Genomic DNA, 25,018 nt, shown 5'->3' with positions numbered 1-25,018 from the left:
AATGATCAATAACTTTGTGGCCTCTCACCTAATTTTATAAAGAAATACGCAAGCTTCAAGGGCAACAGGATTACACCCATTTGAAAAGCAAATCTTTGAACCGGTTAAAGAGCCGTAGTATGAAGGCCAATTATTTTAAGCTCAATAAAAACAAATGGAGAAATATTAAAAGAATCCCATAGAAAACTTTTTAACGGTTGGAGCAAACACTGGGAATGTTTGTGATAGGATGGAGATTAAAGATGTCCTACAGGTAATGTCTCGTTAATCCAGAGGCAGAAATGGATGGGTTCTTGTTTAGCCAGGGCGTCAAAGGCAAGGGGGAGAAGGCCAGGCCATGGGGCTGTGGGAAAATGATTAAACGGCCTATTTCGCTGCTCCTTTGTCTTATGGTATAGAAATGAATGAGGAGAGTGTAAACAAGATGGACAATTCTGGAACTGCGAGTGATGTAGTTTCTGGAAATCTAAAATAAAAGAGAACATTGGAAAGACAGCAAGACAGAGAAAAATAACAGTTAATATTACAATTTGGTCTCTCTAGGGTGAGCCAGTTCTGACACAAACAGGAAAGGCTGTTTACCCAAAAAAGCTGAATTCAGTATGTTCAGACCAAAGACAAAATGCTGTTCCTTAACCTTTCACAGGGTTTTCTTGGAACAGCGTAGGAGGTCAAAGAGTGAGGTTTCAAACTGCAGCCAGGATGACAGGCAACTGGAATCACAAGTTCATTCACCCTTGTTGACTTAATGGGGCTGTTCTGCAGAGTGGTGAACCAACCTGCCTTTGGTCTCTCCAACCAAGGAGAGTTCCTGTTGTGAGCCCCACTGTGATGTAATTTTCTCTGCTTTTGCAGATTTCCAATATCTGTAATTTTTGGCTTTTAAAAAAATGTGACATTTACACTTGCATATAAACATTAGTGAGTACTATCCATAAAAATCCGCTCGGAGGCTAAGTTGGGCTCTTGTCTGTGACACGTTAGAACTAACTCGTATCGAAGTCCAGATGAGTTTTAAACTATTTATTAACACAAAAAGACTCATAACTTCTCTAAACTTGGTAATATAACATGCTAACGTCCGTGAAAACATCTATCCTAACAACCGTGAACCCATGGTAATGATCACGTACTTCGTATTGTCTAATGTCTAACAGTCAACTGAAAATATTCAACCCCTACTCATCCATCGTCTATTCCACCATTACAGTCAGTGCGGGCTAACTGACTCTCTAAGCCTGTCCAAATTCCCGCGCGTGCACCAACAACCCCCCCACGAATCATGCAAGTGCACCGGTGGAAACAGAACACACGCAGTCTCCAGACCCCAGGACGACACCCGCAACTATGATCAACAATGCGATCTGGTATATTCCGGCTCCTACGATATTGGCCCCTAATTATTATGTCTCAAATAATAATTACACAATTATAAATAACAATCAAACACAGTATATTCCAATATTATGTAGATCTGTACCAACACATAGCCTTGAAAAAAGAGTGATCTTTACCACACCTCTGGAATAGTGTAGTCTGTGTGGTGGCCAAGGAGCAAGGTCCAAAAAAAAACCAACAAAATGAGGTCAAAGTTCCCGTGTCTCCTGCAGAAGGCAGTCCCTGCCAATGTGTCCGTTCAGAAAGCCGGCCCCAGTCTTGATCCAAACATGATGCACAAGTCCCCCCATCTTGTCCAGAATGGAACCAACAATTCCTCCAGCTAGCAAAGAGCTGAATCATCCATGGTGATCGCAATGTCTCCTCGTGTGAAGCGCTCCAGAAACCTTGGTGGAATCTGCTTCTCTGATTTTCCTGTTGACTTTTCTTCAGGCTAACGCTTACAAATCTCTTCTTCTGGGCTTTGAACATGCACAATAGCAGATGGATAGGCTGAGCCTGATGAATTGCTAAGACATGTATATTCACCACCAGCTTCTTTTGTAACATTGAGAAATTCCAGGGAGCGATTTCCTTTATCATCAATCAGCAGAACTTCATCTGGGGCACGCAAATGTGTTCCATTTTTAAACCAATAAACATGAGATATTGGGTAACCTTTAATCTGTCATTTTACTATTGGGGCTCCAAAGCTCTTCTACTATTTGAGGCATTTGTTCTTCTTTACCCTGTGATTCCTCACCCTCCAAATTCTGCTCATGTGTGGGAGAAGCTTTGGCAATGACATAGGAAGATGTCTCAGTAGCTTTTGCTGTATCATAGTCTGAGCTAAAACATCAACCTTAGTTCAGATAAGTTGGTGATACCCATCTTGAACTTCATTGATCATATAATGGTCATTCTCTTCAATTAGCTTTCCATTCTTAAACCATTGAACAACTGGTTGTGGATCATCCAATCAAAACTAACAGGATAACATTCTTATACGTCCTGGTTTTAGAGTTCAGATACAACATGGGATGCACATTCAACTTCCAATCACTCTTGTGTGGGTATACAGTCTTCTTTATATGCACCGGGGGGGATACAAAATGTTCTTAATCTGTATCTCAATCTTACTATTGTCCTGGCAAATATCAATTTGAACAGGAATTCCCTGGCCAATAAAGATTTATTTAAATCTGGTTGCCGCAATTTCTGCCTCAATCAAGACATCAAACTTAATATAAATGTAATTTTCATCCTCGTGGTAGGTCTGTTTGTCCAAAATTTCTTCATCTCCTTCATCAGCGCAAATGAAAAATTCTTCCTCCACGTCAGAAATTTCAAAAGAATGTTTTGAATGCAGAAGTCTGTGAAGTCGTTTCCCTGCTCTTCGGAAGTTCATCAACTTCACTTTCGAACAACAGGGAAACGACTTCAGACTTCTGCATCATTTGTAACTATAACTTTTCTGCCATGTGAAGTTGTGCCAAATTTTTTTTAAGCTTCGCATGTGTGGATTCCACACTTGTAATAATTAAAGAACAAGTTCCATCACTTTAATAATCAATATGCTAATGTCTTCCATCAACAACCTCTTCTCCATCCTTGAGCCATCAAATTTTGACTTCAGATTTATTCAGGGCCATGCACTCAAGATGGATAGTTTGGCCTAGCTTAGTTGTCTGAGGTTTAAAAACTTCTCCAAACATCGGTGTGCCTTGCTGCTTCAGTTTTTCCCTGGTTTTACAATCCTTAAATGCAACCAAGATTTTTGTAGCGGCTTCAACAAGAGTTGGGTCTTTTTACAAGGTAGGTACATCTTGCAATTTCTCAGGCTCAGCGCTTATAGACTCCAGGGTTTAAATAACTTTTTTGCAGAAACAGTTTGTACTTTTCCAGCAATTGTTACAGTTGAATGTCCTGCTGTTTTCAGATTATGAACAAGGAATGGGGTAAGAGATTTTTAAAAACTTTATTTAAAATAAAACCACTTAGCAAACATATTGCAATATTTAAAACTTAGTCCAAATACATGGTATTTTACAAAAAACAATAAAAAATAAAATTAAAAAGAAAGAAAAACTTCCTATAAATCCCAACCCCTTAAAAACTGATAACTAAAAAGAAAACAACAACACTTTCTGATACCTTTAAATATATAAATATCTATAGAGACCAATAAGAGAAAGGGAATGTTGACATTCATTTAAATGTTAATACCAACAGTTTGTAAATATGGGCTCCATATTTCACAAAATGTATAATATTTATCTCTGAAATTGTAAGTAATTTCCTCAAATGGAATACAACTCTGAACTTCTGAATGCCAGCTGTCCATGCCCAGATCAGTATCCAACTTCCAAGTTATAGCAATATATTTTCTAGCTATTGCCAAAGCAATTTGAACAAATTTCACTTGACGTATATTCAGTTTTAATTTAGGTTTAATCCCTCTAATATCTCCCAGTAAAAATAACATTGAATCCTGTGGAAATTTTACTCCAGCTATTCATTCTAATAAATTACCCATTTCAGGCCAAAAAGGTTTAATTGTGGAACACTGCCAAATTGAATGCAGGGTACCAGATCTTGACTCTTCATCACAACTTGTATCACATGCTCTAGGGACGTCATCTGTAGATAAATCTTCAATCGTCAAACCTTTCTGTAGTCACCGTTTCAGAGCTTTGTCATCTTTTTCTGGCACTTCACAGATCGAATCAAGAGTTGGTTCTTGGCTCATTCTTCATTTCTTTGCCAAGGCTTCCTACAGAAGATGCAAATCACTTTCCTCAGCTGCCTCACATGGCAAGCTTGGTTTGGGAGGGACTTTCTCCCATCTATTAGTTCAACTGTAGTTTTCCCAGGATCCTGTAGTGTTTCCCAATCTTGGTCAAGAACAGGTATACTTGTACCATCCAAAAACTTCAGCAGAAATTTTTGTATCTGAGGGCACCATCCAGGTGAATGTCCTTTATCCTCAGTACTGCAATTGTGAATAATCAGATAGTGTTTCATTCCATTTGACATTATTTCATTTTTGCTGCTCAATGGGGTGATCATTTTTCACCCATGTTGCATTAATGCATTCCCTGGAAAATTCACATTCTAGCTTGAAGGATTTTGAACCTAAATCCAAGAACTACTGGTCTTCTCTTGGAGGTTCTTGATCATCACTAAGGCACTCGGGAAAATCAGTCCTGAATTGCTGTTCCCACAGCTCATCAAGTTTCACAGCTGATATCCTGTTGACACTTGTCACTGCCTGCTCCAGAGCATTGCCATTTTTATCCTCCTAATGGTCCATTAATTGTCCAAGCATGGTTTTGGCAGCACAAGGTTTTCCTCCCACACTCCTTATGGCATCTAGTGGTTCCAGAGCCTTTGGTACATCTGAGCCAATCAGCAACTCTATCTCAGAGCCAATATTAGGTATATGAACATTCCTAGATGATACGGGATGATTCCTTTGTGCACAGGCATAGTCGTCTGAGCGTTTATGCCTCGGCGATCACAAAAATCACTGCTGCTCAGTCCAGCGACCTCTAAGCCTGAATTAAATGCTGGCTTCCACGACCTTCCGTTGACCCTTAATAGAATCCTTGACCTTCATCCCTGAAGATTAAGGTTATTCATTAGCCCCATTGGCAAAATGATGCAGTGGTACCTGGGTCAAGATATTTATAAGTATCTTATAAGTATGCACTGTTGCATTCCCCTTTCTGGCCTTGACTTGTACAGGGATTATTGAGAGTTTGCAGTTGTCTTCACTGTAAAACCACCAGTCTGAACAGAGACTACAGCACTGTTTTCAGCTGCTTCCTTTATTTCTGCTTGCTCCTTTTCCATGGTGCATAAGGAAGAAAGGGAAACAAACAGAAGGGTCATGGAACATATGGAGATTAGGAGGAGGAGGAGGTACTTGCTGCCTTACAGCAAATAAAGGTAGATAAAATCCCTGGGCTGGATAGGATATTCCCTCGGACCTTGAGAGAGACTAGTGTATAAATATTCAAATCGTTCTTAGTCACTGGTGAGGTGCCAGAGGATTGGAGGATACCTCATGTTGCCCTGTTGTTTAAAAAAGGCTCCAAAAATAAACCAGTTAATTATAGGCCGGTGTAACCTGACGTTGGAAATGGGTAAATTACTGGAATTAATTCTGAAAGATAGGATAAATAGATATTTGGACAGTCAAGGGCTGATTAAGGACAGTCAGCATGGCTTTGTGTGTGGGAGGTCGTGTTTAATGAATCTTGTAGAGTTTTTCGAAGAGGTTACCAACCACCAGTTTTGAAATACTTAATTGATTTATGGTATAAAAAAATGAAGTTATAGGTACTCAAGGTAAGATTTCAGGCAAAACTCCTTTGTATCAAAATAAGCTTTTCCACTTTACACTTAATAATCAGCTTTTAAAGTTAGGGGAACAAAAGGGTGTCAAATTGGTGCAAGATTATTATGAAGCAGGATTTTATTTATTTTCAAAGAATGAAAGAGAAATATGATATATCTTTAAATACCCTTTTTTCTTATTTTCAAATTCAAGCTTTTGTTGGATAATTTTGTACACACTTTACGGTAACTAGACGATCTAAGATTGAATTTTTACTTCCTGAGGGTGGTAAGAAGGGATTTATAACTGAGATGTATGTTCTTTTTTTTCTCTTGGCTTGGCTTCGCGGATGAAGATTTATGGAGGGGTAAAGTCCACATCAGCTGCAGGCTCGTTTGTGGCTGACAAGTCCGATGCAGGACAGGCAGACACGGTTGCAGCGGTTGCAAGGGAAATTTTGTTGGTTGGGGTTGGGTGTTGGGTTTGTCCTCCTTTGTCTTTTGACAGTGAGGTGGGCTCTGCGGTCTTCTTCAAAGGAGGTTGCTGCCCGCCGAACTGTGAGGCGCTGGTGGAAGCGTTCTAGGAGCCATAGGTGATTCGGAGCCGAACAGGAGTGTGGGTATGACAACGGCTCTGTATACGCTAATCTTTGTGAGGTTTTTCAGTTGGTTGTTTTTCCAGACTCTTTTGTGTAGTCTTCCAAAGGCGCTATTTGCCTTGGCGAGTCTGTTGTCTATCTCGTTGTCGATCCTTGCATCCGATGAAATGGTGCAGCCGAGATAGGTAAACTGGTTGACTGTTTTGAGTTTTGTGTGCCCGATGGAGATGTGGGGGGGCTGGTAGTCATGGTGGGGAGCTGGCTGATGGAGGACCTCAGTTTTCTTCAGGCTGACTTCCAGTATTATAGAATAAAATGCCTAAGTTGGATTTACCTAAATCTAGATTGAAATGGGAGAAAGATTTAGGTATAATTATTCCTCAGGATGATTGGATGAATTTAGGATAGTACGACTAAAATTATAAATGTAAGGTATCAATTAGCTCATTATAATTTTATTCATCAATTATATTCAACTCCAGAAAAATTAAGGAGATATAATTTTATTTCTTCAGATTTATGTTTTAGATGTCATAAAGACGTAGGTTCTTTTTTACATTCTTCTTGGCCATATGAAACAGTAAAGCCTTGATGGAATAGACTTAAGGAACCTTTAGAAGTTATTTTGAAAGTGAAATTTTCATTAGGTCCTTTAGTATTTTTGTTAGGTAATATTAAGAGGTTGAGTTTAGAACTAAGATTAAGTAAATTCAAAATTGCATTTTTGAGATTGGCATTAGCTATAGCTGGAAAATGTTTGGCAATTACTTGGAAAAATGAGACTCATGGATTTGAAAATGTCTATGTGGGAGAAAAGTGGTAGTGGATGGTTGCTTCTCAGACTGGAGACCTGTGACTGGAGGTGTACCTCAGGGATCCATGTTGGGACTATTGTTGTTTGTTGTCTACATCAATGATCTGGATTATAACATGGTAAATTGGATCAGCAAGTCTGCTGATGACACAAAGAGAGGAGGTGTTGCGGACAGTGAGGAAGATGTTCAACCCTTGCAGAGGGATCTGGACCAACTGGGAGGATGAGACTGATGGAGATTTATGCAGACAAGTGTGAGGTGTTGCACTTTGAAAGGGCAAACCAAGATAGGACATACACAGTAAATGGTAGGGCACTGATGAGTGCAGAGGAGCAAAGAGATTTGGGAATACAGATACAGATACATGGTTCCCTGAAGGTGGCATCACAGGTGGACAGAGTTGTAAAGAAAGCTTTTGGCATCTTAGCCTTTATAAATCAAAGTATTGAGCATAGGGTTGAGATGTTATGTTGAAGTTGTTTAAGACATTGGTGAGGCCAAATTTGGAGTATTGTGTACAGTTCTGGTCACCTAACTACAGGAAGGATATCAGTAAGATTGAAGAGTGCAGAGATTTACTAGGATGTTGCCAGGTCTTCAGGAGTTGAATTATAGGGCAAGATTAAACAGGTTAGGACCATTCCTTGGAGTGAAGAATGAGGGGAGATTTGATCGAGGTTTACAAGATTATAAGAGGTACAAACAGAGTGGATTCGAGTAGGCTTTTTCCACAGATTGGGGAGATAAATACGAAAGGGCACAGTTTTAAGCTGAAAGGGGAAAGGTTTGGGGGAACATTTGAGAAAAGTTTTCTTCACTCAGAGAGTGGTGAGAGTATGGAATAAGCTCCCATCTGACTTGGTGAATGTGGGCTTGATCTTGAGTTTTAAGAATAAATTAGATACATGGATGGGAGAAGTCTGGAGGGTTATGGAATGGAAACAGGTCAATGGGACTAGCAAAATAATGGTTGGCACAGACTAGAAGGGCCAAATGGCCTGTTTTCTGTGCTGTAGTGTTCTAAGGCTCTATTTCCTTCTGTCTTTGATGGATATGCAGCATTCTAGGATGCTTTAAACGCGTATTTTGTGGTTGAGTCACTCCCTGCAGTTTTATTGCTGCTGTGTCCTTTACACAGAACATGCTCCATTTTCTTTTAGGAAAGCAATTTTCTCATTATTTGCCCTCTTTTCCAACTGTGGACACATCTCCACAGCACGTCCACCTCCACAGAAAAAAACAGCTCTTTAGAGTGGGTAAACTCTCCTTTCCCTTAATTCCTCCATCCTTTTCCTTATCTGCAACTGTCACAGTGGTGGCAAAGATATTTCCTTTAATTCTTGGATGAGGGTGTGACTTGGACCTCTTTACATCTTTGCTCACCATTGGAGTGTCTTTGATATCTTCAAATACTGGATCTGTTGCAATCTCTACTTGCCATTTAAAGAAATTCACCATGTCCTTTCAGGAAGCTCTTTGATAGCTTTCTGCCTGTAATTCACAGGCCGCAGTTCTTCTCTATATATCCCTCAGTCTGCAGGACAACTTCCTTATGATGACTTAGCATATTAGCAGGCATGTCAAGCTCATGTCTGTAGTTGATACCTTCCATGGGATTACAACATCCTCTTAGAATAGGACATGTGCCTGTGGAACCTTATGCCATCCGGTTCTACTGACAACCATGAAAGAGTCTTCTCCATATATGCTACAGCAATTTTATGCTCATTGCCAAAATGCTCCTGTAGTAACGACTTAGCCTTCGTGAATCCTCTGTCCGAGGCCATATGTAGGCAACTCCTTACAAGTTCCCTTGGCTGTGCTCTGGTGCATTGCTCCAGATAATAGAGACCATCTCCATGGTTTTGGTTCTTGCTGTCAATATTGTGATCAAAGCAGTTAATGAAAGCTTGGCACTGAAGTGGGTCACCATCAAAAAAATGGAATCTCCTTGAGCACGGAAGTGAGATGCTGTGGGTAGATTAATGATGCACTGATTTCATTTGGTCTTTCCGTGGCTGAAACCACGTTGCTCTGTTCACCATTGCTTGTCGCTGGAGATACCACATGTGCATGTTCACCCGGATTTCTACTGCTTGACCGGACTGGCCAGGGAGCAGAGGTGAGAGATTGGATTTGAGCTACAGCTCTGACTGCAGTTGTTATTATTGGGGTTTGTGGATTGGTAACACTGTGCTTTAGGAGAATTTGTCCAGGTCTATGTATGTCTTGTCACTGTGGTGCAAAAGGATCTGCCTTAACATTGTGTTTTCTTCTCCTGTTGTCCTTTCCCATATTATTACTCCATCCCATCAAACACTTCAGATAAGTTGCTTTGAACACCGGATCCCTTTGAGGGCTCCTTCACTTTGGCCCATAGTAGCAGCAATGTTTGCTTCCAGCTCCAGCTGCTCCATTTCCCTCCTGACCGCTCCTCCTACTGCATCTCTTCCCTCCTTACCTGCTCCATCTACTGCTCCAAGGCAAATTTATTCTTAAGCAATTTCTTATCATGCAACAAGAGGAGCCACTCAACCTCACCCACTCTACGTGCAGATGTTGTACTGGAAACTCTGGAGCTTGATCCAGAAGAACTTGGTTGGCTTCTCCTGCTTCCAACATGCCACTCACTGTCACCTGGTGGTATTTCATCCTGCATGTCAGATGTTGCCTGAATATTTGCCTCTTTCTCTAGTTTGAACTGTGCATCCTTTGCACCTTCCTCCTCTTCACCAACATTTCGTGACACACCTTCAGCCGTTTCCAAGTTGCTGTCTTCAAATTTAGTCGACGATGTCTGCGGTGGCTTTAATCGCGCCTCAGCGATGACGCCAGCAGCAGGAGCGCTGGCAGTGGCCATTTTATGTGTCTCCATCCAACCGTCCACCAAGCTCAAGCACAGGCATGCACAACATGAGCACAAATTCAACAGTTCCCCAGTGGAGAAGCGGCTGCTCCTCCAAACTGTGTTCAAACTAAATAAATAACACAGAAGGAATCGATAAAAGTAATCCTACCGCTTCTGATGGTTGTGATGCACTGCTGTTAACGAACGAGTTTTTACCGTGGCAACTTTCAATGATTTTGCTGTGAATATCCACAAACTACTCTTTCAGCATGTACGTAGGGCATTCTACTCTAGGGTTAGCAGCCCTGGACCCCTCAGACCGATGGGGATAAATTGCTGCCAATGGCCTGCTTTCAGCATTTCCAACATAGGTTTCAGTATCGCTCCAAACCAAAGAGGGCTGTTAGGACTGTTTCCTCTCCAAATGTTCCAATAATGTCCAATTCAATCCTGTCCAATAGGTTTCCTGTTGACTAAATGTAGCAACCACTATCCGTTTTTTTTTAAAAAAGCCACTCGGAGGCTAAGTAGGCTCTTGTCCATGACATATTAGAAAAACTTCTTTCCAAATCCAGACGAGTTTTAAACAAATTATAAATTAACACAAAAGGACTCATAACTTTTATAAACTTGATAACAATAACATCCTAATGTCCGTGAAAATGTCTATCCTAACGACCATGAACCCATGGTAACGATCATGTACCTGGTATCGCCTAATGTCTAACGGTCAACAGAAAATAACAGAGCCCTACTCCCCTACCGTCTATCCCGCCATTAGTCAACGGAGGCTAATTGACTCACTAAGCCCGTCCAAACCCCCGCGCATGCGCCAACAACCCCATGTGAAATGCGCATGGGCACCGGCAGAAACAGAACGCGCACAGTCTCCGGACCCACGGTCGTAGACTATCACACCCCAATCAGGTACATTTCGGCTCCTACAATGACCTTTTGGGAAATAGCTTTAGAATTTTTTTCTAAAACCTGACAGAAGATGACCAATTAGACTGGAATGGCCCAGATTACTGACTTAGCTCAGCTCAGCCAGTGGGCCACACTGATGACTTCAGCTCCTGAGGAGGATAACAATTAATGAGCTTACTGTACAGGTACAATGTTTATAACCACCAAAATGCTTACTTGCTGCAGCCAAACAGGTACTTCACAAAGGAAACGACAACTACAATAATAAACATAATTGAATTAAAAAGTGACAATAAATTCAAACAAAAGATAGTGAATAAATATTCAATGTTACCCTCGTTCAAGAGTGCAGACAGTCCTTCTGTGGTGTCTGATCAGACCCTGATTAGTGTAACAAGGGGAAGTTCAGTAGTCCGATAGAAAGGTCACAGAGAACAGGTTGCGACGAGGGTGATGGGAGTTCTTTATGACGCTGTCTGCCTCCTTGAGTCAGTGCCTCACATAGATGTATTCTGTTGATGGAATGGTCACCTTCTGCAGCTCTCTATGTTCCTTGGCATTCGAATGACCATAAAAGGCCATGATGCAATCTGTCAGTATGCCTTCCACAGTGCATCTCCAATCAAGTTTGATTGAGTATTCAACAACATGCCATATCTCCTCAGACTCCTTAGAAGGTAGAGGCATTAGCCTGTCCACTTTGCTGTTGCCTTGTGTGCTGGCTCCTGGAGAGGTCTTCTGAAACATGGACTCCCAGGAACTTGAATGCTCCAGCTATCTCCACTCTGCCCCATCAATGCGGACAGGTTTAATGATCCCAAATGGAGCTACTTGTGTGACATCAGTGATGTCAACTGTTGTCATACAAGTAGCCAATACTCAAGAATAACTTTTCAATGACCAAATGCTGTTAAGCAGATTGTCCAAAGTTACTGTCACTCAAGAGCCCCAATAAAACTGCAGTGCACGCAGGAAATTGTATTTGAAATTAACTTACAAATATAATCCATTGAAGTTCATTGCTCCCACATTTTCTAAGGTAGCAGAAATTTGTTAGTTTAGCAACGCTCCTCATTTAGAAGTCATAACAACCCACATAAAATAAGACATTTTGTGTTCAGTCTGAACATGTATGATGTTTCAAATTCAAAAAAGGAAAAGAGTTTAAAAAAGACATTTGGCTTCAGGCAGGGGTGAATCACACTACTGCTTTAAATTGATCATGGATTCAGAAATTACCATAAATACTAGTGTATAATGCGACCCCCACCCCATTTTTGAGGGGAAAAAAAAGGGTAAAATTTACTTCCGTTTATAATATGACCCCCCCTCCCCTCACCCGCCCGAGTCACGCTGCCGTCTCTCACGACCCCCCCTCCCCCACCTGAGTCACACTGGCGTCTACCGCTCGCCTGCCCAAGTTGCGCTGCCAACTACCGCTCGCCCGCCCGAGTTGCATTGCCGACTACCGCTTGCCCACCCAGAGGTGAATGGATGAGAGCTCCTTGAGAGAGAGCGGGTGGCATGGCTGGAGAGCTGATATCTTTCAGGGTCGGAGACCTGGATTAAACCCTGACCTCAGGCGCTGTCCATAGGATGTTTACACATTCTCTGTGTCCACATGGGTTTCTTCCAGGTACTGTAGTTTGCTCCCACATCCCAAAGACTTGCAGATTTGCATGTTAATTTGGCATTAAAAATTGTCCTTACCGGTTAGAATAAAGGCAGATTAATGTAGGGTTGGCATAAATAGATGGGCAATGGTCATCATGCTCTCGCTGGGCTGAAGAGGCAGTTTCTTTCTCTGACTCAAGGAGAGAAATAGAATAAAAAGGGAAGAAGTGGTTCACTGGGATCAGAACGTGAAAGTGGTAATTATGGTTCTGAAGCTTTGCATGAACAAGCAACCCAGCACAGAGGGCACAACCTGCTGCCTCACTGCTCCACCATCCACATTTGGTCATGACCTCAGGCAGGACTTGGATATAACATGCTTCCTTCTGGTAATCTCAGTCTGTTTCCCAATTTATCCTTTAAATAAGCTTTCAGTTGATGATATGTAAACATTGTATCATTCCATATTTGTACTTCAACTGTTCAAATGTTAATAAATTATTTCCCAAAAAACAATTTTCTATTCTTTTAATTCCTTTTCTCTCCCATTCTCTAAAGGAAAGGTTATCTATTGTAAAAGGGATTAGCGGATTTTGCGTCAATAGTAATTTTGGTATTTGGTCATTTGTTTTTTTTTCCTTTTTAAGTAAATCTTCTTCCATATATTGTATAAATGATGCAGTACTGATGAGTTTTTATATTGCACCAGCTTTTCATACCACTTATAAAGTATATGTTCCGGTACCTTCTCCCCTATTTTATCTAGTTCTATCTTGGTCCAATCTGGTTTTTCCCTTGTTTGATAAAAATCTGATAGATATCTTAATTGTGCTGCTCCTTAATAATTCTTAAAGTTTGGTAGCTGTAAACCCCCTTGTTTGTACCATTCTGCTAAGGGAATTGGTAAGATTGAAATGTATTGTATCCTTGGGAAGACATTCATTTTAATGCAATTTACCCTCCCTATCAATGTTAGTGTTAATTATTTCCAATGTTCTAATTCTTCCTGCAATTTCTTTATTATGGCTGATAATTGAATTTGTACAGGTAGCTTAAGTTATTATCTAACCTAATACCTTGGTATCGGATTGCTTTTGTTTGCCATTTAAATGGTGATTCTTTTTTAAATTCTGTATAATCCGCATTACTCATTGGCATCACCTCACTTTTATTTGCATTGATCTTGTACCCCGATATTTCTCCATACTCCCTCAATTTCTTATGTAATTCTTTTATTGATATTTCTGGTTCTCTTAAGTATGGTTCAATGATGTCATCTGTAAATAAACTGATTTTATTCTCCTCCTTTATTTTTATCCCTTTTATTTTATTTTCTGTTCTTATCAGTTCTGCCAATGGTTCTTTTGATAAAGCGAACAGTGAGGGAGATTATGGTCATCCCTTCCTAGTTCACCTACTTAATTTAAATTGGTTCGATACATATCTATTTACTGTTACCTTCGCCAATGGTCCATTATATAATGCTTTAATCCAATTAATATATTTTTCTGGTAGATTGAACCTCTGTAATACTTTGAATAAATAATTCCATTCTACTCTGTCAAAGGCTTTTTCCGCATCTAAAGCAACAGCCACTTTTGGCTTCTTATTTCCTTGAACTGCATGAATTAGATTAATACATTTACAGACATTATTCAGTCTTCATCTTTTTTTTAATAAATCCAGTTTGATCTTGTTTTACTATTTTTGGTACACTATCAGCCAATCTGTCTGCAAATAATTTCACTATTATCTTATAATCTGAATTAAGTAGAGATATTGGTCTATATGATGCTGGTGTTAGTGTATTCTTCCCTGTCTTTGGTATTACTGTAATTATTGCCGACTTGCATGAATCTGGCAAGTTTTGTGTTTCTTCTATCAGGTTCATTACTTCTAGGAGAGGAGGAATTAATAACTCTTTAAATGTTTTATAGAATTCTATTGGGAATCCATCCTCACCAGGGGTTTTATTGCTTGTCAGCTTTTTTAATATATCCTGTACTTCCTCTATTTCAAATGGTTTTATCAGTTTGTTTTATTCCTCTTCTTGCAATTTCTGCAGTTCAATTTTAGCTAAAAACTCTTCTATTTTATCATCTTTCCCCTCGTTCTCAGTTTGGTATAATTGGTCATAAAATTCCGTAAAGTTCTCATTAATCTCTACTGGATTATACATAATTTGTTTGTCCTTTTTCTGCCAATACAGTTCTTTTAGCTTGTTCTGTTTCAAGTTGCCAAGCTAATTTTTTATGTTTTTTCTCCTAGTTCATAATACTTTTGCTTTATTTTCATTATGTTCTTCTCCACCTTATACGTTTGTAATGTTTCATATTTTATTTTTGTCTGCCAATTCTCTCCTTTTTGTTATATCATCTCTTTTTACTAGTTCCTTTTCTGTACTTACTATCTCCCCTTCCAACTGCTCTATTTCCCAATTGTAGTCCTTTTTCATCTTAGTTACATAACTTATTATCTACCCTCTAATGAAGGCTTTCATTGCGTCCCATAATATAAATTTGTCGTTCACTGATTCCGTATTTATTTGAAAATATGTTTTAATTTGGCATTCAATAAACTCTCTAAATTCCTGCCTTTTAAGTAGCATGGAGTTTAACTTCCATCTATATGTTCTTGGTTGGATGTCCTCCAGTTCTATTGCTAATAACAGGGGTGAATGATCAGATAGTAATCTTGCTTTATATTCAGTTTTCCTAACTCTCCCTTGAATATGGGCTGACAACAAAAACATACAAATCCTTGAGTATGTTTTATGTCGACTCGAATAATATTAGTATTCCTTCTCTCTTGGGTGCTGCCTCCTCCATATATCCATATGTTTCATTTCCTGCATTGATTTAACCATAAATTTGGCCACTTTATTCTTTTTGCTAGTCTTTTGTCCAGTTTTATCCAACATTGGATCCAAATTAAGGTTAAAATCCCCTCCTATCAATATATTTACAACCAATGTATCTCCAATCTTCAAAAAAATATCTTGCATAAACTTTTGATCCTCTTCATTAGGTGCATATATATATATTGAGCAAATTCCAAAATTCTGAATATATCTGACACTTTATCATTACATACCTCCCTGCTGGATCTATTATTTCCACCTCTATTTTGATTGGTACATTTTTGTTAATTAATATAGCTACACCTCTAGCTTTTGAATTATATGATGCTGCCGCTACGTGCCCTACCCAGTCTCTCTTTAATTTATTATGTTCCACTTCAGTTAGATGCATTTACTGCACAAATGCTATATCTATTTTTTCTTTTTTCAATAAATTTAATAGCCTCTTCCGTTTAATTTGGTTATGTATTCCATTAATGTTTATAGTCATATAGTTCAACATGGCCATCTCGTATCCTGTTTACACCTCATTTCCGCTTCCTCACCACCACAATCCCCCTTTTCCCCATTTTCATCTGTTTTCCCTTTTTAAACTCAATGTATGACAACACATTTAAAACATAAAATAATTCAACAACTCACACATCCAATATTCCCTTAACCCCAAATATCCCCCCCCCCTCCTCTCTGAGTTGTCTCTTATCCCTTGCCGGGCAACCACAACTCCCCTTTCCATTTGGATTGCGAACCTGCTCGCAAGCGTCAACCGATTTTTCAGTGACGGTTATTCTCTCCCCCCAACCCCCCCAGAAAACTTTTTTTTTTATGAACACATATAACAAAGTTCTCCCTTTTTCCCCCCCCCTACTTCCTTTCTTCCCCTCTCTTTCCCTTCTTTAGTTCTTTACATATACATTGTTTTTACATCTTTATATTTTTTTTGCCATTCTTCATTCTCTCCTTCTGTCCTACAAGCATTCTGCAAATTCTTGTGCTTCTTCCGGATCTGAGAACAGTCTGTTTTGCTTCCCAGGGATAAATATTTTAAGCACAGCTGGATGTCTTAACATAAATTTATAACCTTTTTTCCATAGGATCAATTTTACTGTATTAAACTCCTTCCTCTTCTTTAAGAGATCAAAACATGTCTGGGTAAAAAAAAAAATTTTGACCCTTGTATTCCAATGGTTTATTGTCTTCTCTAATTTTATTTGTTGCCCACTCAACGATTATTGGCCAGCAGCACTTATCTCTTTCGTGGTGAACTGCTTTGCGAGGTTAATTATGGAGCAGATCAACTGTCTGAGGAATGACCTGGACCCGCTTTAATTTACCTACAGACACAACAGGTCAAGAGCGGACACTATCTCGTTGGCACTCCACTCTGCATTATGTAAGGTAAAACATCATGAGATGGGAATGTGTAGGGAGTTACCCTGTACAGGGCAGTAACAAGAAGGGGAGGTGTCCTTGTACTCCTGTTAGGTAAAACATCATGAGATGGGAATGTACAGGGCTGTAACAAGATGTAAATGCATCCTTGTACTTACAAGATAAGAGAGACATTGATGGATTGAGAGGCAGGAAGCTAGCAGGGAAAGGATAGCAACAGTTTTAGTCATTGGACAAGTAATGATATGATGATGTTCTAAGCATGTATCCAAGGGTATAAAAAATCACCATTTTGCTGATAACGGCAGAATGCATTCTCCGACTAACTTTGTTAGTCGCAAGTGTTACAATCCGGTAATAAAGAACAAAGAACCCTGATTTCGACTCAGCCTGGTGTTTGTCTCACTCATTCATGAACAAAGCAGACCTAACAATTTGGTGACCCCGACGTGATGGGTGAGTGAACACTGGACGACGGTTTCTGTTTTTTCTGACAATCATCTCAGCCGGCTGATAAAAAGGTCCAGAGAAGCCTGTTTTAACAAAATTCTCTTTTTTTTAAAATCTTTATGATTGTCAGTAAGAACTGGAGATCGGACAAATTAGACGACCACAATTGAAGGTCGCATGCCAGGATTGTAACACGTAAGTGATTACAGACAAGATAAAAGTCCTTAAGGTGTTTGAATGACATTTATTAAGTGCTTCGCAAGAAACTACTAGAGTTTAAAAGTCTTTATTGTGTCGTTGCAAAGTCCAATAGAGTGAGAAGGTGGTCTATAAACAATTGAGGACCTGAGTTTTCTGCCCTAAACTGGTTATTAAGAGGAGAAATCTCCCACGTGAAGGTTGGGCTTTGAAAGAAAACAAAGGTTCAGGCTTATTGGCCTCAATTGTATCTGAGAGACTGACTTATAAATGTCCGGTAGGTATGATAATGTCTGTACACTTGAGAAGTTAAGAATTTATTTCCCCAATTCGCCGTGGTGGAATACCACAGCAGACACTAGAGACCTTGAGACAACAAAAAAAGTACTCAGGGACGCCTGCCTGGTGAACAAGAACGACGACAGAAGGCTGCGACAGCTGTGTCCGGATCAGGTAGGAGATATTAATGAAAAAGTTGACAAACTCCTAAGAGACACCCAGTTTATTCGAAATACTTTTGATAAGTTAAATGAGGGTATTCCCAACATCACCAAGGAGATAAAGTTACGTAAATTCATAGATTGGTACAGGGAAACAGGACAAAAGTATAGCCCAAATATTTGGTTTTCTAGTTGTAATTTAACTTTCAGACCCCTTTGGGAAAACAGAGAGTGGAAAACGAGCAATCAGAGTATACAGGACAGTCTGAAGTCAATTGGAGGACAAGACTTAGAGACTGTTCTTTTAAAAGATATTAGTCATCCAGCTTGCAAGGAGACATTTTTAAAAGCAATTTTCGTTGACATAGATCCCCTAAACGGACAAGAACCTAAATTAAAACAGGCATTAGAAAGCGGTCCCGCAGCTATGGCTGTACAGTTGCCTGCTAAGACTTTTGACCAAGTTATTAAGGAAATTAATCAGGAATTAGAGGAGCGAAATACCAGTAATGCGGCATTGGAAAAACAAAAAATGCTCCGAAAATGTGTAGACCGCTGGAGGAAGAGGGGTTGGTTACCCGGGGGCACTGAGATGTTCCTGACAGGTGAGGAAAAAAAAAAATTTTAAAACGTAGAGGCTTAGATAAGCTGGAAGAAACAAAACACAGAAGGGAAAGGAAAAGTGCCTGTTTCCAGTTTCCAGCCACGAAGTGTCCGGGTTTGCTCTCTCCCTCCCTCCTTTCACCCTCCCCCCTCTCTCTTCTCTCCCCCCCTCTCTCTTCTCTCCCCCTCTCTCTCTTCTCCCCCCCCTCCTCTCTCACCCACTCCCCCTCCCAATCCCAATCTGTGGCGGTGCTGCCCTGAAATCCCCAGGTTGGGCAGGGCAGAGAAATACAATTTGGTTTTAATTTTGTGCCCACAATTCCAGCTCCGCATCAAATGGGATCCTGTTTTATCCTCTCTCCCTCCCTCTTTCCCGCACCCCCACCATTGCGGGATCAGGGCAGACATTGTGGGCTGACGTGTAGCTCACTCGAGGTGGGAGGGAAGGAAGGAGTGATAGTTCCCAGTGGTGGGAGATCCAATCTGATCCAGACCAGTGATCACAGGATGAGAACCTTTTAAAACCTTTGAAACGAAAGTGTTAATCTGAAGACTTTTCTCCCAGTGGGGCCAGTGCAAGGCATTTTCTCTCTCTATCTCTTGTGCTCTGTGTATCTGCCTCTCTATCTCTTTCTCTCGCTATGCTCTCTCTCTCTCTCTCTCTCTCTGGCACCCCAGATGGGACACTGGAGTCACGTCCCTTATATTCAGATATTGAGACACTGGGGTGTGACAAGAACCACGGGAATAGGGACACATCAGACGAGGTACAGGCCCCTTTAATAAAAATAGAAGGGGGAGTAATAGATGTAGAGACCCCTCTGGAGTCCAAGAAAATAGAAAAGGAGTTAGAGATACAGAAATGGAACATGAAAAAGGTTCAGGATAACATTAAAAAAAATAAACAGAGATATTAATGTGCTGGGGCAGATCAGTGAGGATCAAAAAGAATTAATGGTAGGTGTATTGAAGGAAGTGGAAAAGATAACTACAACACTGTCAGGAGAAATTAAAGCTGAAGGAATGGTAATAGGAGTAAAGGACGAAAAGTGTAGTACAGATGAGGAAACGAGATACGATCCACCATGGGAGGAAAGTAAAAGGAAAAGACTCGGGAGGGAGAAAAATAGACATGCCTACTGGACATAGAACAAAAGAGAAAGATGTGAAACAACTAAACTATGGCCGAAAAGATTATCTTAGAGATGAACGTGACCAATATACCTTTGACCCTGAGACATTGGAAGCTGATAGGGACAGTGACAGTGACGAAGAAGAGTCAGAACAAGGTGGGATAAATAAATGCATGCCAAGAGTAAAGAAGGAGCAGAAATCCCCAAAATTGAGATATCAATGCCCATTACTGATCACGGGACGGGGAACTCAAAAATATGTACCCTGGTCACGAATGGACTTAGAGAGTTTAATGAAAAAACTACCTCCGTTGAGTAATGGGGCTAGTCCATGGATTTCTTGTTTTGAGCGAGAAACCTGCCAAGAACAATTAGCACTCGCAGATGTCAGAACTATCATGATAAAATTAAAGGCAGAAGGGGCCCTGAAGCAAATAGAGAAAATTGTAAGAAGCAGTAAATTGGGGGATGAAATAGAATTTAACCCACTTCGGAATAAATTTTGGGAAGCACTTAGAGAAACATTTCCTACACCCTATAGTTTGGATGCCTTGGTAACCCTTCAACTAAAGGAAGGAGAGACTGCACACGAGTATTTCACTCGAGCATGGGACTTATGGGAAACAGGGACTGGAGAAAGACCCGACCACAGCCCTTTAGGAAGGGCTCACTTTCGTAATGGGATAATAAACGGACTACCTGCTACGGTTCAAGCAAAATTAAGGGACATTGTGGGATTAGAGACAATGTCAGAGGATTTGTGGAAAAGACACCTGACACATGCAATCAAACGACATCGTCAATCAGAGCATGCTAAGTCAGAAAGTGCGTCCCAGAAGGAGGTGGACAAGACAACCGATAAATTGGTGAGAGCCATAGAAAATATAGGGGTTAAATTAGCGGCCCAACAGATAGTCCCACAGGTCATGGGGCCAGTGATAAATCCGGGACCCCAAGTAAGAAATGGTTGGGAAAGACAGCTAGGTACAATGTATAGAGGGGAACATGCAGTATGCTGGTACTGCCAAAATCCTGGACACTACCAGCGGAACTGTCCGGAGGCTGGGAGAGCAAGGGGAAAAAGATTACCCTCTATGAGAGGCTATCGGGGAAGAGGAGGAAACTTAAGAGGACAAGCAAGGGGTAGGGGTGGACACATTGATGGGCCCCAGAGAATCGGGGGGTGGCAGAGTGATCAACAAGTCCAGGCACCTCAGTGTAATGACTATATTGAGGAAGGTGCTGAAGTTGATTATTGAAGGTGCCCTGGAGAATCAAAAATCACGCCTCCCTGGGAGCCACCAAAAATTTGGGGGACGGTAAATGGAGAAAAAATTGAATTTATGGTTGACACAGGGGCAGCAGTTACGACAGTGATTAAAAAACCCCCAGGGAGCACATTTTCGGGCAAAACATTATCTACAATAGGATTCTCCGGGATAAGGGAAACACAGCCCTATACAGATAACATCGACATGACATTTGGACGACAAAGGGTTAAAACGCCTGTCCTGGTTGTGCCAAGTTGCCCCATTAATTTATTAGCAAGGGACATTCTTACCAAACTAGGAATAACCATACAATGTTCTGAGAAGGGCCTTCGGTTAACATACCCAGGGGATACAATAAGAAGGGGAGGACAGTTTATAGTAATGACCCCATCTAACGCTTCAGAAGACTCTGTGGAGGTTAGTATTTTCTGGAGTCGGCTACTGTATGATGAACCAGGCCCAGGGCTGATTAAACAGTTTTTTGAGTGGAGGGCCAGTATTCCTCGGTATGGGGATTACCATTATCCACTAGATCCTATGCATGTTACATTAAACTACACCATCCACCCGGACCAGGAATATGAGGAGAGGTGGGACTCTCTAAAAGAAGGGAAGACAGAAACGATACATTGTCCATTTATCTTTGTAGGTAAGGAGGGAATAGCTGCTATGGTTGTCATGACAGAAGAACAAATGGAGTGGTTCTGCTTAGGAGTAGAAAGTGTGCCTCATGTGACCTTGGGTATTGCCAAAGATCATCACGCTCGACAGCTGGGTCCGATGGTAAAGGAAGCGATAGGGTGTGAATACAGGCAGACAGAAATCCCGGGATATTCCACCTCGGAGGGAGGAAAATTTGTCAGACTGAATATTGAAGCATGGGACCAGGTAGTGAATGAGAAAGTAGAAAGAGACCGAGCCATAGAAGGAGAAAATATTGATCACAGAGACTCAGACAAATATCTTTCTAATCTGAGTCCACATATATGGACAACGGGGCCCTATGATGTGGGAGTAATAAAAGGAGAGGTATTTCTAGAATTGGCCAACCCCGGGCAGAAACCAATATGGAGAAAACAATACCGCTTGTCGCCCAGTCAGGAGGAGGGTATTAAAGGAACGATAGAAGGGTTAATGGAGTCAGGGGTTTTAAGGGCGGCACCTGACAGTATGTGGAACACGCCCATCATGCCTGTTCCCAAACAGGGTAGAAAAGACTGGAGGATGGTACACGACCTCCGGGAGATTAACTTGGCTACCAAGACCATCGGGAGACCAGTCCCAGACCCATATGTAGCACTTAGGGCTCTGAGTCCGGAGCACGAATACTATACTGTCATTGATCTGGCAAACGCATTCTTCTGCTTGAAATTAGCTGAGGAATGCCAAGACTGGTTAACTTTCACTTACCAAGCACATCGGTACACATACACTAGATTACCTCAGGGTTATAAGGACAGTCCAGGACTGTTCAATCAGGCCCTTAGCGAAATCCTAATGAAATTAAAGCTCCCGGAAGATGTTACACTGATTCAGTATGTAGACGACCTACTATTAGCAGGGAAAACGCCACATGGGTGCCTGACAGGGCAGCCAAACAGGTTACTGGTTATCATGAACATATACAGGGGATGATTTTGAGGTCCCATAACAAAAAAAAAATGAATCTGAAACTAAGGAGACTTGTAGCAGATTGCATGACTACACAGATGAGTTTTGTGGAGGAAGAGTGCTGTACAACTGGCTCCCCGCTAACTGGGATGGTCGGTGTGCTCTAGTAACCCTTAATGCGCCAGTGCTGATTGTCAAAAGGCAGGAGGGAGACGAGGATTCCCTAGAATTGCGCCACACAGAGAGTTGGCTGTGGAGAAAAAGGAGGAGTGTTGGACTCTTGGGGCCGGGAGGAAGGAACCCTGATGGGGTATGGATTGATGCCATTGGCCAAGCCCGGAATATTCCGGACGAATTTAAATTAGCCGATGAGATTGCAGCTGGGTTTGAAAGCTTTCCTGTTTTTAGTGCAATATTTCCCATCACTGTAAATAAGAATGTTAATAGGATCAACCTTATTCACTATAATGTCCAGCGCCTTGCAAATTTGACCAGGGACGTTGTTGAGGCAATACATCAACAACTGTCAGAAACTTCCCTTATGACACTTCAGAATAGGATAGTGATTGATATAGTCCCGGCAGAGAAAGGTGGAGTGTGTGCTATGTTTGGAGATCTATGCTGCACTTCTATCTCTAATAACACAGGGCCAGATGGATCACTCACTAAGGGGTTAACGAAACTTAGGGCATTGGCGAAAGAATTAAAAGCCCAGTCTGGAGTCTCCAATCCTGTTTTATTCTGGTTACAGGGAGTGTTTGGGAGATGGAGCACATTGTTAGGACAACTTTTGCTGGGTTTGTTCATTTCTGTATCAATTTTTATCACTTGTGGCTGTTGTTGTATTCCATGCATTCGAACGCTGGTCACGAGGACCATAGAGAAAGCCTTTGCTGACCGTGATGAACTGCCTCCGAAATATCAAGCTGTGCAGGCTGTGGAGCAAGACTATCTCACATTACAGGAGGCGGAGAAAGTTGCTGAGATCGATCTGGAGTCTGACGGGGAATGTGATGGAAAGGAGGGATTGTGAATTAGATTGTTACACATATAATTTTAACCTTGCTTGTAACCCAAATATTATAACATTGATTGTAACACAAACATTATTAATCAGATTGTAGAACAAGTATTATGAATTAGATTGTAGACCATATGTTAACTTGGGAATTTACTAATGTACGGGGGGTTAGCTAGTTTTTTGCTTGGGGGCAAATGGGATGAAACTTGTAAACGGGCAATGGGATCGGGGTGACGGATGGGGGGTGTACGCAAAGGAGGGTTGGGGGAGCCCTCGCCCACCAGCCGAACTACCCTGTGAACAGAACCCGTATAGAGCTTGGCAATAATAGGCGAACTAATGTAACGCGGTGGTAGCATAGTCAGGGCGAGATTGTCCTCTAAAGAGGACAAAGGAGGGATTGTAAGGTAAAACATCATGAGATGGGAATGTGTAGGGAGTTACCCTGTACAGGGCAGTAACAAGAAGGGGAGGTGTCCTTGTACTCCTGTTAGGTAAAACATCATGAGATGGGAATGTACAGGGCTGTAACAAGATGTAAATGCATCCTTGTACTTACAAGATAAGAGAGACATTGATGGATTGAGAGGCAGGAAGCTAGCAGGGAAAGGATAGCAACAGTTTTAGTCATTGGACAAGTAATGATATGATGATGTTCTAAGCATGTATCCAAGGGTATAAAAAATCACCATTTTGCTGATAACGGCAGAATGCATTCTCCGACTAACTTTGTTAGTCGCAAGTGTTACAATCCGGTAATAAAGAACAAAGAACCCTGATTTCGACTCAGCCTGGTGTTTGTCTCACTCATTCATGAACAAAGCAGACCTAACAATTAGGATCACCTGGACCACTGGAACACTGACATCAGACTGTTATTCACTGACTGCAGCTCAACGTTTAACACCATCTTACCAGCAAAATTAATAATCAAGCTCAGGGATTCCTCCCTTTACAAATGTCCCCTCAACACAAGACCCTAATCAGTAGGGATTGGCCACATCTCTTCCTCCTTACTCACCATCAACAGAGGAGCACTTCAAGGCTGCGTGCTTAGTTCCCTGCTCTATTCGATGATTTCTCAGCTATGCTTGGCTCCAACGCATCTATAAATTCACTGACAGCACCACCATGGTTGGCCGACACTATAAATGGGTCAGCACGGTTGGTGTAGCTGTTAGCACAATGCCATTACAGCGCCACCGATCAGGACCAAGGTTAGAATTCCACGCTGTCTGTAAGGAGTTTGTACATTATTCCCAAGTTTGCGTGGGTTTTCCATGGGGACTCTGGTTTTCTCCCACTATTCAAAACGTACTGGGGTTGTAGGTTAATTGGGTGTAAATTGGGCTCGTGGGCCAAAAAAATTTTTTAAATTAAATATTCAAAAAAATTAAAGAATAACAGATAATAATTAGAATATAGGATGGAGATCAACAATCTTAACATTCTTGCTCCTCGCATCATTAAAACTAAGAAGTGTATGAAGGACTTTAGGAAGGGGAGGGGGAGGGACCA

General features: G+C 41.1%; 1 protein-coding gene across 2 annotated transcripts in view; it reads right to left on the bottom strand.

Moving 5' to 3' along the window:
* Positions 1 to 25,018, bottom strand: part of LOC138758141 (calcium uniporter protein, mitochondrial-like) — a 143,572-nt gene that overhangs the window by 76,713 nt on the left and 41,841 nt on the right. The gene's annotated exons all lie outside the window — the stretch shown is intronic.

This window comes from Narcine bancroftii, chromosome 3 (genome assembly GCF_036971445.1).
Source record: "Narcine bancroftii isolate sNarBan1 chromosome 3, sNarBan1.hap1, whole genome shotgun sequence".
Classification (NCBI taxonomy): domain Eukaryota; kingdom Metazoa; phylum Chordata; class Chondrichthyes; order Torpediniformes; family Narcinidae; genus Narcine; species Narcine bancroftii.
The sequence above is the reverse complement of the archived record's forward strand: the minus strand, read 5'-3'. Positions and strand labels throughout refer to the sequence as shown.